This window comes from Acomys russatus, chromosome 32 (genome assembly GCF_903995435.1).
Source record: "Acomys russatus chromosome 32, mAcoRus1.1, whole genome shotgun sequence".
Lineage (NCBI taxonomy): Eukaryota > Metazoa > Chordata > Mammalia > Rodentia > Muridae > Acomys > Acomys russatus.
In genome coordinates, this window is record NC_067168.1 from 42252971 (window position 1) to 42268410 (window position 15440).

At 41.9% G+C, this 15440-nt stretch overlaps 1 protein-coding gene and 1 non-coding gene across 12 annotated transcripts in view; one reads left to right on the plus strand and one right to left on the minus strand.

The window, feature by feature from the left end:
• The window catches only part of Rbms3 (RNA binding motif single stranded interacting protein 3), a 998257-nt gene that overhangs the window by 242091 nt on the left and 740726 nt on the right, over positions 1-15440 (minus strand). The gene's annotated exons all lie outside the window — the stretch shown is intronic.
• On the plus strand, positions 2087-2218 carry LOC127184465 (small nucleolar RNA SNORA40). Its single transcript, XR_007830113.1, has one exon. It is a non-coding gene; the product is annotated as a small nucleolar RNA SNORA40 (small nucleolar RNA).

Sequence of the window (15440 nt, forward strand, 5' to 3'; positions counted from 1 at the left end):
TTTCAACCTCCTGAGTACTCAGAGGACAGGTGTGCATCACCACCCCTGGCCACTGATTTCTTTTACTAATGGCCTTTCCTATGTAGAATGTTTCTAATAAGAAATAACACCATCAATGAAAGCCAAGATCACTGTCAACCGTTCCTTGTAAAATACATGCAATCTCATACGGCAGTTGAGTTTAGGTAAACACATATAAAATCACACTTTATCCATGAGGCACCCACCACTGATGTCCCAAACCTCAGATGGCACTGAACTCTGCAATTTCATTTTTTCCCATCTTTTGTGAAGTGTTTGCATTATTTTTGCAGACAGACATAGGGCAGCAAAGCTCACATAGATTTGTCTGTCTTTATAACTTAATGGTAGGAGTCTCCTTGTTACTATACACATCTTGGCCATCCCATGAATACAGGTCTTTTTAGTAAGCTGTGAATGGTCACCTTCTCACTTGAAAGAAACACTTTGTGGCTTATCTTGGAGTGTTTATCTTGCCAGCATCACTGTATTGGCACTTGGAGATTATTGATAGGTAAAATAGGGTCACTGAGCAAGCACTGCTTGGGTGCCACAGTAGAACTGATAACTGAAATTGCCCCTGGATGTCTGACAGGTGGGTAACTTATATCACATAGACACACTGCACAAAGGACTAATTTACAGCCACAGCAGGACAGAACAGGACAGTGTGAGGGTTCGCTGTGCATTCAGAATGATGACAACACACAATTAACATTGTGAACTTACTTTTGTAATCTTCTACTTATTGGTTTTGGATTGTGGTTTGCTATGGGTAATTAAAGCCACTGAAGGCCAACCAGTCCCTGGAGGGTACTTCTACTGTTCTTACTGTCCCACGCTAGGTACACCACTCTAACGACTGATGCTACATTTGTTAAGCCATTGTTCTAGTTACTTACCATATATTCTTCATTCATTATTCCTATACAATATAATTCTCATTTTGTAGATGGCACATTTGATCCCTATCTTGACCATATGACACAAATGACAGATGTGAAAGGCAAGGCATATTCCTAGCTCATCATCAAGGCCACAAAACTTATTGCTCTTTGATGCTGCCTTCCTCTAGGACAGTGGGTACCATGAAGTGACCCAGAATTTCAGTATCAACATTACCTGAAGGCAGGTACGGAGTATTCACACAATAATCTCAGAACTTAGAAAGAAGACCAATGAGAGTTAGAAGTTCAAGGCTAGCCTTGGCTATAAACTGATTCTGAAGGCTGTCTGGGCATCATGGGAGTCTCTCTCAAAATAAATGACTAAAAAACATTTTTTAATGTCACCTGAAACTGGCCAGAAATACCAGTGCACAGGACCACCTTGAGATACTGAATTATGAAGTCCACACACAGGCTTATTTTGACAAGCCCTCCAAATGATCTTTTTTGTTGTTGTTGTTGTTGTTGTTTTTGTTTTTGGGGGGGTTTTTTCGAGACAGGGTTTCTCTGTGTAGCCTTGGCCATCCTGGACTCACTTTGTAGACCAGGCTGGCCTCGAACTCACAGCGATCCGCCTGCCTCTGCCTCCCGAGTGCTGGGATTAAAGGCGTGCGCCACCACGCCCGGCTCTTCCTCCAAATGATCTTAATTGCATCAATTTGAGAGTTGCCATCTCAGACCAAGCAGGAATACATATATGCAAATGAACTCATTATGTCTAACATTTCATTGTGGTAACAATGCTTATGCAAGCTTTGTTTAATAGCATAGGAAAGAAAAAACACAACTGCTAGCATTATCTATATTTGTGAATATTTTATAATTCATATATGAATTAATAAATAGGGACATAGTCATATGTATGTTGAAACAGTGCTATCCTCAGAAAAACATGGTCAGAACGCCATGACTAATCATAAATACCAAAATAAGCCAGATATTTAATTGAACCATTATAATCTAGCTAAAGTAAAACCTTAGCTTCAAGAATAAACAAGAGATTAAGCTGGCAAAAGAAATCCAAAAATCTTCTAGAATAAGTAAATATATGGTTTTAAAACTAATGGGAGGCTATAAAAATGCAATTCTAAATATTTTAGGTCAAGAAATTATTTGGTAGCACTAGTGTGTGTTTGGTTTTTGTCAGCTGGTAGACAAAGGCAGGTAGGGCAGGTGCAAAAACAAAGCCTCTTCCTCAACCGAGAACTTGTTGTTCAGTATGGGTTTTGGTACATCCAAGAAGGAATATGCAAAAGAAAAAATTTGGGGCGTTGGAGAGATGGCTCAGCGGTTAAGAGCATTGACTGCTCTTCCAGAGGTCCTGAGTTCAATTCCCAGCAACCACATGGTGGCTCACAACCATCTATAATGTGATCTGATGCCCTCTTATGGCCTGAGAGTGGATATGCAGGCAGAGCACTGAATACATCATAATAAGTAAATAAATCTTTAAAAAAATTTTTTTGATACAAAACTAAATTGCATTATTTTTAACAACTTTAGGCAGATAGTTCATAATATTTTTATTGATTCTTGATATGAATAAGAGTTTGTCGTGGAGAGATGACTCAGAGGCTAAGATTACTTATTGCTCTTCTAGAGGACTTGGGGATCTGATTGCCTCTTATGGGCTTGCACATGTGTGGTACATGTACACACATGCAGGGAAAATGCTCATACACATAAAATTTAAAAATAAATAAAACTTCCAAAGAAAATCTACCACTTAGCTTGCTATTTAAACACAACTTACTTTTATAACATTTTTATTACCAGGAAAATAGCAAGAATGAAGAAATCTACCTGAAAAGGGCCACAGCCCTAATATTTGGGAACAGTGTTTATGTAGCAAATGTACAACTGACATCCTTGTTTCATTTCTTCTCCTGTCTGTGTCACATACGTGCACACACATGTGCATGTGCATGCATGCACACACATACAACCAAGCACACATAAAATACACTGTCACCAATAAATGTCAAACGCCATGATCATAATAAGAAAAGTAATATTATTTTTTCTTTAACTGATTGAAGGTCTCTCCCTCTGTCGTTTTTTCTCTCTGATGCTGAAGACACATAATAATGAGCCTTATGCATAGAAAACCTTCAACTTTTACAGCATTTACTACCCATCACTTAATTTCAATCTTCCCATCATAACTGTAAAGGTATTTTGGCAAATATCGTCACTCATATTGGATAATGAGGAAAGAGAGCCATGAAAGAGTCATCACCCGCCCAAGGACAATCTGATCATTAGTGACAGAGTTAACATTAGACTAACAGCTAGCTCAGTGTTCCTCAGTCTTCCATCATTTGCATATAAGCTCTATTATTATTATTGTTATTGTTATTATTATTATTATTTATTTATTTGCCTGCCATGTACTATTTATTTAAAAGGATTCCCTAAAACTAACATGCTTTTGGGACTTACATGAACTCATCTTAAAGACACAACTTTCTCCTGTCATAAACAGAAAGTTACCCTCAGTACAGCGACCAGATTAAAGAAGGAATTAAGGTATGTATTTACTCGTGTAAGGCCTTGACATGTGTAGTTGACTCTGATGCAAAGGGGATTCTCAATTAGGAGAGGTGGGAGTCACATTAACATGTTTGTTTTAAACTGAGAAGAATCAGTTGTGACAGAGAACAAAAAAAACAAAACAAAACAAAACAAAACAGCTTTGTTCTGATGCATTGGGAGAGGGATGAGTGTGAGCATGGAGCCTAAAGGGCACCTCCAGGTTCACTCAGGAACCCCATCTATCTCTGCTCAGACACTCTTTCTGCTTGGCCTGGATCTTACCAATTAGGCTAGACTGGCTAGTAAGAGAGGCCCGGATATACACCTGTCTCCTCCCCACTGCTGGGATCAAAGCATCAGCTACAGGGTCTCCCATTTTTACATACTGTGCTGATCTGAGTGAGAATGGGGTCCATAAGCTCATAGGTTTGTCTACTTGGTCCCCAGGTGATGGAACTGTCTGGGAGAGATTAGAAGTGGTGGCCTTGTTGGGGAAGATAAATCACTAGGGGCAGGCTTTAAAAGGTCAGCGCCACCCTCACCTATGGCTCTCTCTGTCTGATGGTAGTTGTCTCAAGACATAAGCTCTCAGGTGCTTTCCAGTACCATGTCTGCCTGCCTGCTGTCATGCACCAGCTGGGTTGAACATAGACTCTAACCCTATCAAACTGTAAGCACCAGAGAAATGCTTTCTTTTATAAGGTGCCTTGGCGATGGTATATTGTCACCGCAAGAGAAGTAACTAAGACACACGGGTCCTGGGGATCGAACTTAGATCATCACACTTGCATACAAGCATACTATCGCCTCTAGGAACACTAGGAGCAGCACGGTTGTCTATGAAAAATATACTGAAGAATACATGCTCAACCACTTCGGAGTCCCTGCACTTGCCAGAACTTACCTGTGGATGGGTCATAGCCCATGGCAGGAGCACAATATGGTTGGAGCTGACCCAGTTCTCTGCACTCCTTTACCCTTGGTGAAGTTCAATAACCCAAGGACTCCACATCACTGTCCCAGATGCTGCTGAGATTTGTGTCACTTTCTGTAGGCTTGCTAATCCCAACTCAAACCTATGTCAGAGCTCCTAAGTGTTGAGCTTGCTGCAGCCACTCAATGAGGAACTTTGAACACCATAAGCATGGTCCACAGGGGACTGACTGCCTAGCAAGCTATTTTCTGAGTCTAAATTCAAACAGCAAGGCCAGCTCCTTAATTGGTATTCAGAGACAATACAGCATTTGATGGGGTCATTCCTTAATTTGTATTCACAGAGAGAATATGGCTTTGGGCAGTGATATTCATTAAATAATTCCATCTCTTGAAATACAGTGTTAGTCTTGAATATATTGGCTGACAATAGAATTTAAGTTCTTTGTGGAGTGAACTTTAAAACACTACACACTCTATATTTCTACTTACAACTTTATTTACACATCAGATTTATCTTAAATAGTCATTTGGGGGAAGCAGGTTGGTGTTATAAACCAAATGAGTTCTTTGAACTGTTTAACATGCTTTACATGTCCCAGGTTTGACTGGAACTCACTGTGTGGCTAAGGATGACCTTCCACACCTAGCCTTGCTGCCTTGGGTCCTAAGGGCCAGCATTGCAGGCCTGGGTCTGCATTTGGTCTAAATGGTGCTGGGGATTGAAGACCTCAAGCAACTTGCCAAGCGCCCTACCAACTGAGCCACTTCCCCGCCCTCCGGCTTGGTTCCTTAAGAAGTGGTAGCTTCAGAAGGAAGACAGGGGCAACTAATTCGTCTGATCTTGTCATTTGACACACAGGGAAAATGAAAAGCAAAGGGCTGGGGTTGGTTGCCTCAAGGCCGTTCAACAGATTTGACATGAGCTAGAAATAAAATAGATAGAGTCCAGTCCTTTTACACTTAGCCCAATGATCTTACCAACTTAAAATGTTGAGTTTACTCTTAACACCCGATGACCAGAAAATGGTAGGTCATGGCTCTATGGAATATTAGCAATACCCAAATCAGCATCTCTGTATTATTTGACTGATTTTTGCTTGCATTATTGAGTTCCCAGACTTGGCTAGCATCCCTTATCCTGTCCCCACAGTGGTTGAATGGATATTGTGGAGAACGTGTGAGTTGGTAAAGTATACAGCTGCCATCTATATAATTGGCTGCTCCTCTATTCTGGTCGGCTTGTACACCTCTTCACCAAAACAGGGATTTCTTGGCATATCACTTATTGTATTAATCTTGTTCATGAAAATTTTAAGGCAGTAGTTTTTCCATTGTTAATGTGAACAGAAATGGGTCATTTTACCCAAGAATACATTTTCCCTGAAATGAGTTCTCCTCTTTTTCTTCCCCTCAAGGTTTTATGTATATAAACTGTCAAAATGGGATTAATTCATTTCATATTTGTCTCTTTGTAGTTAGTGGGGCATCAGAGTGCTGGCGCATTTAAATAAGCAATGCGGTGCTCCTACAGAGAGGGAACACTGCCCACATCTAGGCCAAACTGCAAGAGAGGGAGATGGGCCTTAGCAGGCCTGGAGGCCACTGAGGAAGGACCATTCTCTCATAATCAGTACCTTGTAAAACTGGGAACAGAAGCTTCAGGGTTGTAATTACCAGTCCAGAGAATGCAATCTGAGTCATGTCTCTGGCCCTGGGTGGAGACAGAACATTCTGAACTCCCCAGAAGGTCATAAGATTATGATATAGCCAGAGGCTTTCTGGTGCAGAACAAAGAAATCCTGCTGCACCAGGCCTCAAAAGTTCATCTGAAGTGGGCCTGTCAATCACTGGGCAGGAAAACAGCCAGCAGGAAACCCGCTCATTTTAGAGAGTTTAAGACATAGAGTAATGCATGGCTAATGCATAGGTTAGCATTGTGGTCTGCCCTTGAGACTGTTCTCACCCACACATGTCCCTTTAGCAAGGACAGTGAAGCAAATGAGCTCAGCATATGGATGAGGCATGCTCAGTGCAGCACTATTCAAAATAGCCAGGATTGCTAACACACTGAAATGTTTGGGATGAGTAGTGACGAAAGCAAGTGGGTTTCCCCACCATGGTATCAAAGTCAGTCATGCCAAGAACGGCAGTCTGTCATTGGAGACTATCATGTCAGGTGAAATAAGCCAGCACAGAGAGGCAAGCACCACACAAGCTCACATCTATAGGGAATTTATAGCAGTTGATTCCACTGAAGCTGAGAGCAGAGAAGCCAGTGAGACAGCTCAGCAGGTAAGGATGCTAGTGCCAATCCTGACCTAGAAGAAAAGGGGTTTGACAGCCCTCATCACCAAGGTAAATATTTACAGGAAAATAAGCGATTTAATGTGATCTTAGTGCCGTATGATTTATACATGAAGTAAATGAAATCAGCATACAGATGAGACTCCAGTAAGAATGACTTTCCCACAATAAAAGAATATGAGTCTCCAGAAAAAGGCAAGCCATGAATGGTTTTTCACTGTTTCAGATTTAATGCAAGCACAGCATTGGTGAGCGGAGGTGAAGCCTGAGGTTTAATTCAGGAAAATACAGAGTAGACATGCAGCGAAGTGGACCCATGGCAGCCTGAACCACCGGTCCTGGGTGGCTTTTGTTCTGCATTTTCCGGGCAGTCATGAGCTGAGATGCATGTGACTAAGCAAGCCAGTCTCTGAGTCTACGTGGTGTCCATGAGCGGAAAGTGAGTCTCTGAGTCTACATGGTGTTCATGGGCAGGCAGATGATTGGGTTCCCTCCTGGACTCCTGGCACATTTGACTATGAGTTCAGAATCAACAGCCCCAGCTCTGGAGGATGCCTTGCCCTGTGAGAACCTGACAGACTTACACTGTGCGCTACTCAGTCTTCTAATAGCCCCCTTATAATATACCTCCATCCCACAAGCACCCACGAATGGGTTTGTTCTGACAATACTGCTGGCCAAAAGTGAAACCAGTGAACAAAGCTACCGAAAGCGACCCAATACCGTGAACAGAGTCTACATTTTCTTGGATTTTTTCCTCCCCACTCTGAAAGGGATCTAGAGTGACTATATCATCCAGCCACTTAGTACCCTGGAGCAGAAAGATGTCCCCCGATTTATTAGGGATTATTTGATTCTCCTTCAAACAAGTACAGAGTTATAAATCTTGTGCCACTGTGGCCATAAGTTATAGTGATATTCTTTTATTAAGTCCATTAAGAAGAAGTAGGAGAAGAAGGAAGAAAAGAAGAAAAGAGGAGGACAAGAAAAGGAAGGAGAAGAAAGAAGAGAAGAAGAAGGAGGAGGGACGAGAGACGAAGGAGAAGAAGGCGGGTGGTGATGGTGCATACCATTAAGCCCAGCCCTCGGGAGACAAAGGCAGGTGAATCTCTGAGTTTGAGGACAGCTTGGTCTCCACAGTGAGTTCCAGGACAGCCAGGGCTACCTACACACAGAAACCCTGCCTTACAAAACAACAAACAAACAAACAAACAAATCTTCTACCTAGAATACACTGGCACAGGGCTGAGGCGCAAGTTTATACTTAGTGTGCACAGGGACATGTGCTGCTGAGGTGCAGTCCTGCTCAGGGCAGGAATCCCACTCACAGGCAGCCATTCTCACTCCAGTGTCTGTAGAAATCAGCCCCAGCGCACAGCAGAAACGATGATGTAATCGTGACCGTCTGCAAACTTAAGGCCATTTGATAAAATACAAGACCTTTCATTCAAGTTGAGTTTGTGATATACAGTATCACCCCTTTCTCACAAGTATATTATAGACATATATAGGAATGTCCTTATATAACCCATTACCAGGTGCAATGAATATACGTCAATAAACAACTAAATATGAGTGGATATCTTTCTAGTATGTTTTCATCCAATTATTTCATGAGAAAGACACTGAGACTGTTCATTGCCACATGGGACTAATGCTAACATCATTTTACATAATTTATTTGCTTTTAGTGTTATAGTCATTTCAGAGTATTATCTAGCAATGTGCCAAGAACTACGCTTTAAAGCCATTTAAATTCATTATATTTTTATGGCTTAAAAAACCCTTGAGGTAGATTCTATTCATATCCCCATTTTACAGGGGAGACAGCCTAGGTTACCAGGAGATCTGCAACTGCCATGGCTCACATAGCTGTTGAGAAATCCACCCAGAAGCAAAGTCAACCAATTCGATACAGACGCTGTAGACACACTGTGTTTAATGGCAGAGTCACAACTTTTTAAGAGATTAAACTGAGGAATGTATCGGTGGCTGCCTGACTTCCTACAGAGTTTCCCTGAGGAATAAGCTACTTAGCAAGATACTTTACCTTCTTAAGAATAAACATCTTAATGATGCTGGGGAAATGAGTGAGCGAAGGGAAACCAATGTTAAGCCTTATTAGTAAGACTAGAACCATGACATTTTCCCAATACTGAGGAAAATAAAACTAACTTCCTTCTAGCCTCCACTTCAAGGGGATTATACCAACAAAAGCTACCTTCACCATATGGGAAGTAGAGAGCACAGCTCTGTATACAAATGTGCTGTTGTCTTGCTGGTTTGCTTGAACCTGCTTTTATTTCTAAACTAGCCCTGGCAGTTTCACGGAAAACTGATTCTGTGGGGCCATGTGCATGTAGAGGAAATAGTCAGTGCCAGCCTGGCACTTAAAAACGAATTCAGCCACACATTAAAAGTCTGTCAGTCTAGGTGGAGGACAGTATACTTCAGGTTGTATACAGTAGAAGCGTCTCCAAGGAGAATCTGAACAGGTTGCAAAAACCTGGCAGCCTGTGACCTTTAATACCAGGCTGGAGAAAATATGCTATGAGATGTAAGAGAGAGAGAAAGAGAGAGAGAGAGAGAGAGAGAGAGAGAGAGAGAGAGAGAGAGAGAGAGAGAGAGAGAGAGGGAGAGAGAGAGAGAGAGAAAAGAAGAAGAAGAAGAAGAAGAAGAAGAAGAAGAAGAAGAAGAAGAAGAAGAAGAAGAAGAAGAAGAAAGAGGAGGAGGAGGAGGAGGAAGAAGGGAAGGAGGGCGAAAGGGAGTTTTTGTATGAGAATATGTGTATGGGTGTGCATATGTGAATATATGTATGTGTGTATGTGTGAATATATGTATGTGTGTGAGTTTGTGTATATGGTATGTGTGTGTGTGTGTGCATGTGTGAATATGTGTATGTGTGTGGGAGTTTGTGTATGTGTGTAAATGTGTGTGCACGTGTGTGAATATGTTTACGTGGGTGAGAGTTTGTATGTGTGTGTTAATGTGTGTGCATGTATGAACATATGTGTGAGTTTGTGTGTGTGTGTGTGAATATGCATATGTGTGTGCATGTGTGAATACGTGGATGAGTGTGTGGCTCTCACAATGAAAACTGACTTATCAAGAGGCACTGCACACTGAGGACCCAAGGTTCCTGCTTTTGCCACCCTGTCTCATACTAACATGAGGACATTGGCTGAGAACAGCAGAGGGAAGGTGTAACCTAGGGTTGCTAGGGTTTTTTTTATCATCGTTGCTGGCTTGTATCTGGCACTTGTTTTATGGTTAATTTCCTTAAAATGTACCTATGGGAACAAAGTAAGTCCAACTCCTAATGTGGCTCAGTAACAGGCAGATTGCCACACACAAAGAGCCTCAGGTCACTACAGAAGACAGGCATGTACTCCACGTGCCTTGCCAGCTCTCAGTTTTCTACACAAAAGGATCATGTTGTCAAGAAGAGTAGCACACTGGAGACAACTGGTGACATCTGAGGTCCCCACCTGTTGGGACTTAGGCCACTTCACTAAGTTCGCCATCCACTTCTTTCTTGAAATATCCGTTATTGGCCTTCATTCATTATTTCTCTATCTTTAGCACATGCTGGCTTCTGAGCTATACCCCAAAGACAAACTCTAATTGATGATGATCCATGCCTTCTATAGAGATCTCAGTCCAGTGGGTAGCTCACGATGGAATTTTAATAATAAGGTGTTATTTTATACCAGCAAGCACAGGAGCCCAGCCAGGAGCATAGACATTTATCCTTGGACTTTTCCGCTCCTAATTAGGAATTCTCTTCCTTGGTGATTAGACAGCCTGAGACAATGTGTAAATGATGTCTTAGCTCCACCCTGAGCATGAAAATTAACCCTTGAAATATAAACCCCTTAGACATGCAAGGCTTAAGATAGCTGCACAGGTCAGTTTAGTCATCTATATAACTGCCCATGCAGCCCTGAGTCCCCCAGAAGGCTCTGCCTGCTATCACCTCCCAGCAATCAGACCTCATGGCAGGCAAGCACCCAATGACATGGTAACCAGTGTGAGCCAGAGCTATGCTGTTAGCACATTACTACCACTTCCCAGGAAAGTTCTTGATGCATAAGAGTGGAAGCAATGCTTTTAACATCTGAGGGTTAATGTGGAATTCAGTGCATGGTGTTCTGAAATTTAGCAGAGTCTTGGGTACACAGGGGAACCCAAGTAGCTCATTAACATTCCTGTAATTATAGTTACTCAGAACTTAGGACATTACAAAAAGGCCACTACTAACTAAATACAAGCCATATTGATAACCGAACAATTACAACTTAGGGTTCTTCCAACTGCAAAGTTGCTAGATATGTTATTAAATTATGCTGATGTGGACACATTAAATTGGTGATGAGATCTTTAAAACGTGGCCACTGTATCGGTACAAAAATCTAGAAATATATTATTGGGTACAAAACATAACACTGCTCCTATCATTTCTGAGCTGAAAAGATTAATGATTTATTACTGGGATCATTAATCAAAACGGTGTGGCTTTTTTTTTAAGAACAATTTTGCCGTTCGAGTCAATTAGCCCAACGAAGCTATTACACCAAAGAGTCTGCGATGTTATTCAGACTTCCCAGGGAGTATTTAGAGTATCAAATAAATGCTATTATCCAGAAGATATGGAATTGCTAAGCTTCTTATGCTCATACAGCTGGGGACCTGGGGTACATTAAATGCTGGGATTCGTTAAGAGTCTTTCTCCTCCCCAGCATCAGAGCCATTGGCGTGCTCAGCACAATGAAAATTGATAAGGCACTCCTGGATTCCAGAGAAAGAGACTCTTGCCTTCTGGCTCCACTCCAAAGCTTCAGTGAGACAGACTCAGCACCCAGTTTGTGAGTGAGAGCATCTGCAGGGAAAGCCATTCCCTGAATGTGGCTGAAAAGTAGCTTATGAGCGACACGGAGAACAAGCACGGCAGTTAGTTCGTACTGGCCCTGCCTTTCTGTTCATGAAGTTCTGCTCAGAGCAGCAGAACATCAGCTCTCTTAGCATTGGCAACGTTTTTTTTTTTTTTTTTAATTAACCCAAAAAATGAAACGAGGATCTTTGAGTTCCTAGAGAAGAGAAGCTGCCCCTTCCAGAAGGAAAGATAATAAGAGCGGAAGGAATGTTGGAGTGAGAGAAACACTGTGTGGCATTCATAACCGTCAATACATTTGTGTGAGAATTATTAGCAGGAGAGAGTCTGAGGAGAGCTGGGAAAGCAGGGTGGTGTGTACCTGCCATCCAGCACTCACAAGGCAGAGGCCAGAGGATCTGGAAGTAAAGGCCATCCCTGGCTATATAATGAGTTACAGGTCAGCCTGGCCAACATGAGAGCCTTTCTCAGGGGAACAGTGGGCAGAGTGTTAGAGCAGGACCCCCTGTCTCATTCGCTAATAACCCACACACACTCACTCACACCACCACACACACACACTCACACACACCACACACACTCACACACACATGCTCACTCACACCACACACACACACTCACTCACACACCACACACACACTCACTCACACCACACACACTCACACACACATGCTCACTCACACCACACACACACTCACACACACTCATACACACACTCACACACACACATACACACACACTCACACACACCACACACACTTATACACACACTCACACACACCGCACACACTCATACACACACTCACACACACCACACACACACATGCTCACTCACACCACACACACACTCACACACACTCATACACACACTCACACACACACATACACACACACTCACTCACACACACACTCACACACCACACACACTCATACACACACTCACACACACCACACACACTCACACACACCACACACACACTCACACACACTCATACACACACACACACATACACACACACTCACTCACACCACACACACAAACACACACACACACACCAAGAGAAAGAGAGAGCGAGAGACAGACAGACAGACAGACAGAGAGTTTTAATAAGGAAAGTCGAGGCTGGGCTTAGCAGTTAAGTGTACTTGTTTCTCCTGATGAAAGGGATCCAGTGCCTTCTTCTGGCCTCCACGGATACTGGACCCATGTGGTGCACATACATGCATGTAGGCAAAAATATATACACACAAAATAAACACATCTAATTTTTTTTTTAAAGAGAGAAGGTTGAGGAGAACAAGAAAATACGCAGGATCTTCCAGAAGTGTCCTGAAAGGCATTCATCAATGATAAGCGGCAGTCACTTTTCAGTGATGGCGCCTCCACAACATCCCCTTAGCAGAGTAGAATGGCCAGAGTGGGATGCATGAGAGGCGGGTGCTCCTGATAGGGGACGTGGAGAAGGACAACACTGCACAGAGGCCTCCTTCCAGCAAAAGTAGACCATAATTTAATCCGCAGTAAACATCAGACAGACCTAGTGTGAATGGTACTCTACATGACAAATTGTCATACACACACATATATATTCTTACATATGTATATATTCTTAGTCCAGATTTCATATATATACATATATTCACATATACATGTGTATACACACACAGATATATATATTAAGAAACACAAGGGAACTGTTTTGAGTGGATGCAGAGAGATGCAAATGTAAATAATGATCTTGGGTAGCAGCTGAGAGGCTGGGCAATTTTTCTTGTTTTCTTTTTAAGTTTGTGTCTGTGTGAGCCTCTGAGCATTTGTATGTGCATGTGTGTGTATGCATGTGAGTGCTACACCAACAGAGGGCCAAAGAGGGTGTGAGATATCTGGGATCTGCAGCTACAGGTGGCTGTGAGCTTTTCAGTGCAGGTGCTGGAAGCCTACCTCCAGTTTTCTTCAAGAGCAAGCTGTGCTCACAACTCCTGGGGGCTGTGCAGCCCCGCATCTCTAATTGCTGCTCACTTGTTATAAAGAAAAATGAGTGAAGCCAGACAGAATCTGACCATGTTGGTGTAGATGTTTCCATTGTGTTAATATTGATTTTGTTGCCATTTGTTTTACTGGGATTATGTGAATGAATTTTCTTGTTATTAACACATGTGACAAAAGTATCTATGTCTAAAGTTAGAGCATATATATGTTCTTAAACGTCTTGGTATCCTAACAATATATGTAGATTTGCACAAAAATCAATGAGGCAAATGTAGGAGATGTTAATTGTGTGGAAAATCTGTGAGAAAAGCATTGTGCTATTTTTGCAGTGTTTTGTAAAATGTTTGAAATGATTCAAAAATAACAGAACAGCTGCAAAACAAAAGAAACAAGCTATTAGCATTGATAATAAAAGTCCACAAAACTAAAGCATTCATCGTAAGTACTTCATCTTAGAAATAGAAAGTCAGAACAATTCGTGCTTAGCATTTAAACTGCACTCCCTCCATCACTAAGAATGTGTTATTCCATGTCGGCTTCCCCAGATATAACATGTGTGTCGTGTGTCATTCTTGATATACCTTGACAGTGTCCATTGGCTGCCTCATTCATATAGTTTTAGCTCTTGGGCTCCTCTGAAGGGTGTGGGTAACACATCTGTTTAGATGCCTAAATAGAATGTGTAAATATGAGGGTTCAAACTAGAATCCATTTATCACTGAGAATTAGTACATACGCCGGGAGCCAGATAAAAGCATTCTAACTGCAGATACAATTACTTTCTCTCATGATAGCACTCAATCAGCTGTGCAAGATCTGCTCCTCATGATGTAGCCAGTCGTGTGCCACCAGAAATAGCTTCTTCGTCAGTAAGTAGCAAAGCCATTTCAGATTCACACGAAGGAAGGCAGGGGTGGTGTGCTTGACTGACGTATAGACCACCGCTCAGAAACAGGGAAACCATGGCTTCCATGGGACAGCTGGCAATACCTGGAGACCTTTTCATTTGTCACAACTATAGTCGAGGGCCTGTGACTGGCTTTCTGCATGCGTAGGACAACCTACGACAAGTTATCTGCAGAAGGAATTATCTGCGATTCCAAGGATGAGGCTTTCTAGTGTGGATAACTTTATAAGGAAAAGAAAAGCACAGACACACAAAACTTCAAGGTGGTATGTGTGTGTGTGTGTGTGTGTGTGTGTGTACCTTCTGTCTTCAGGAATCGGTGTGAATATAAGAAGACACAAATTTACAGTCTTAATATACCTATCTGGGTAATAGTGGCATGACGGTTATGGGGGTAACCAGCTTGATTTTCTAACTGCATCTGAGGCATGCTCTACGGGAGGAATTTCCTGCCTGGTAATGTGAACCTAGTAAAAACCCATGACTGGGGATATAATAGTCCCCACTGGTCGACTAGCCGTTGTCATATTAAATGGTTAGACTGTCAAACAACCTTCTGAATATTTATACCTAAAATTTGTGTTGTTCTGAATATTGATCAGAGAAACTATGTTCTGCAGTGGGTATTGGTTAATACACAGACTTATAACTGGTCTAAGTGGCAAGAATAATTAACCATGAGTGCTCCACTCATATTAACCTACCCCCATTCATAGTTCAAGAAACACTGTGAAGGAGGAGGCAGAAAAAATGCAAAAGATTAGATGAGAAAAGCTGTAAAAGGTAAAATAAAATGTTGTCATCTTTTCCTTTTATAAGATGAGGCACTTGAGCTATATATATTTCTGGGCTTTACTTATAAATATTCATAGCTTGTGTGGTTTGTCCCTGTTTATCATGTTTTGAAAC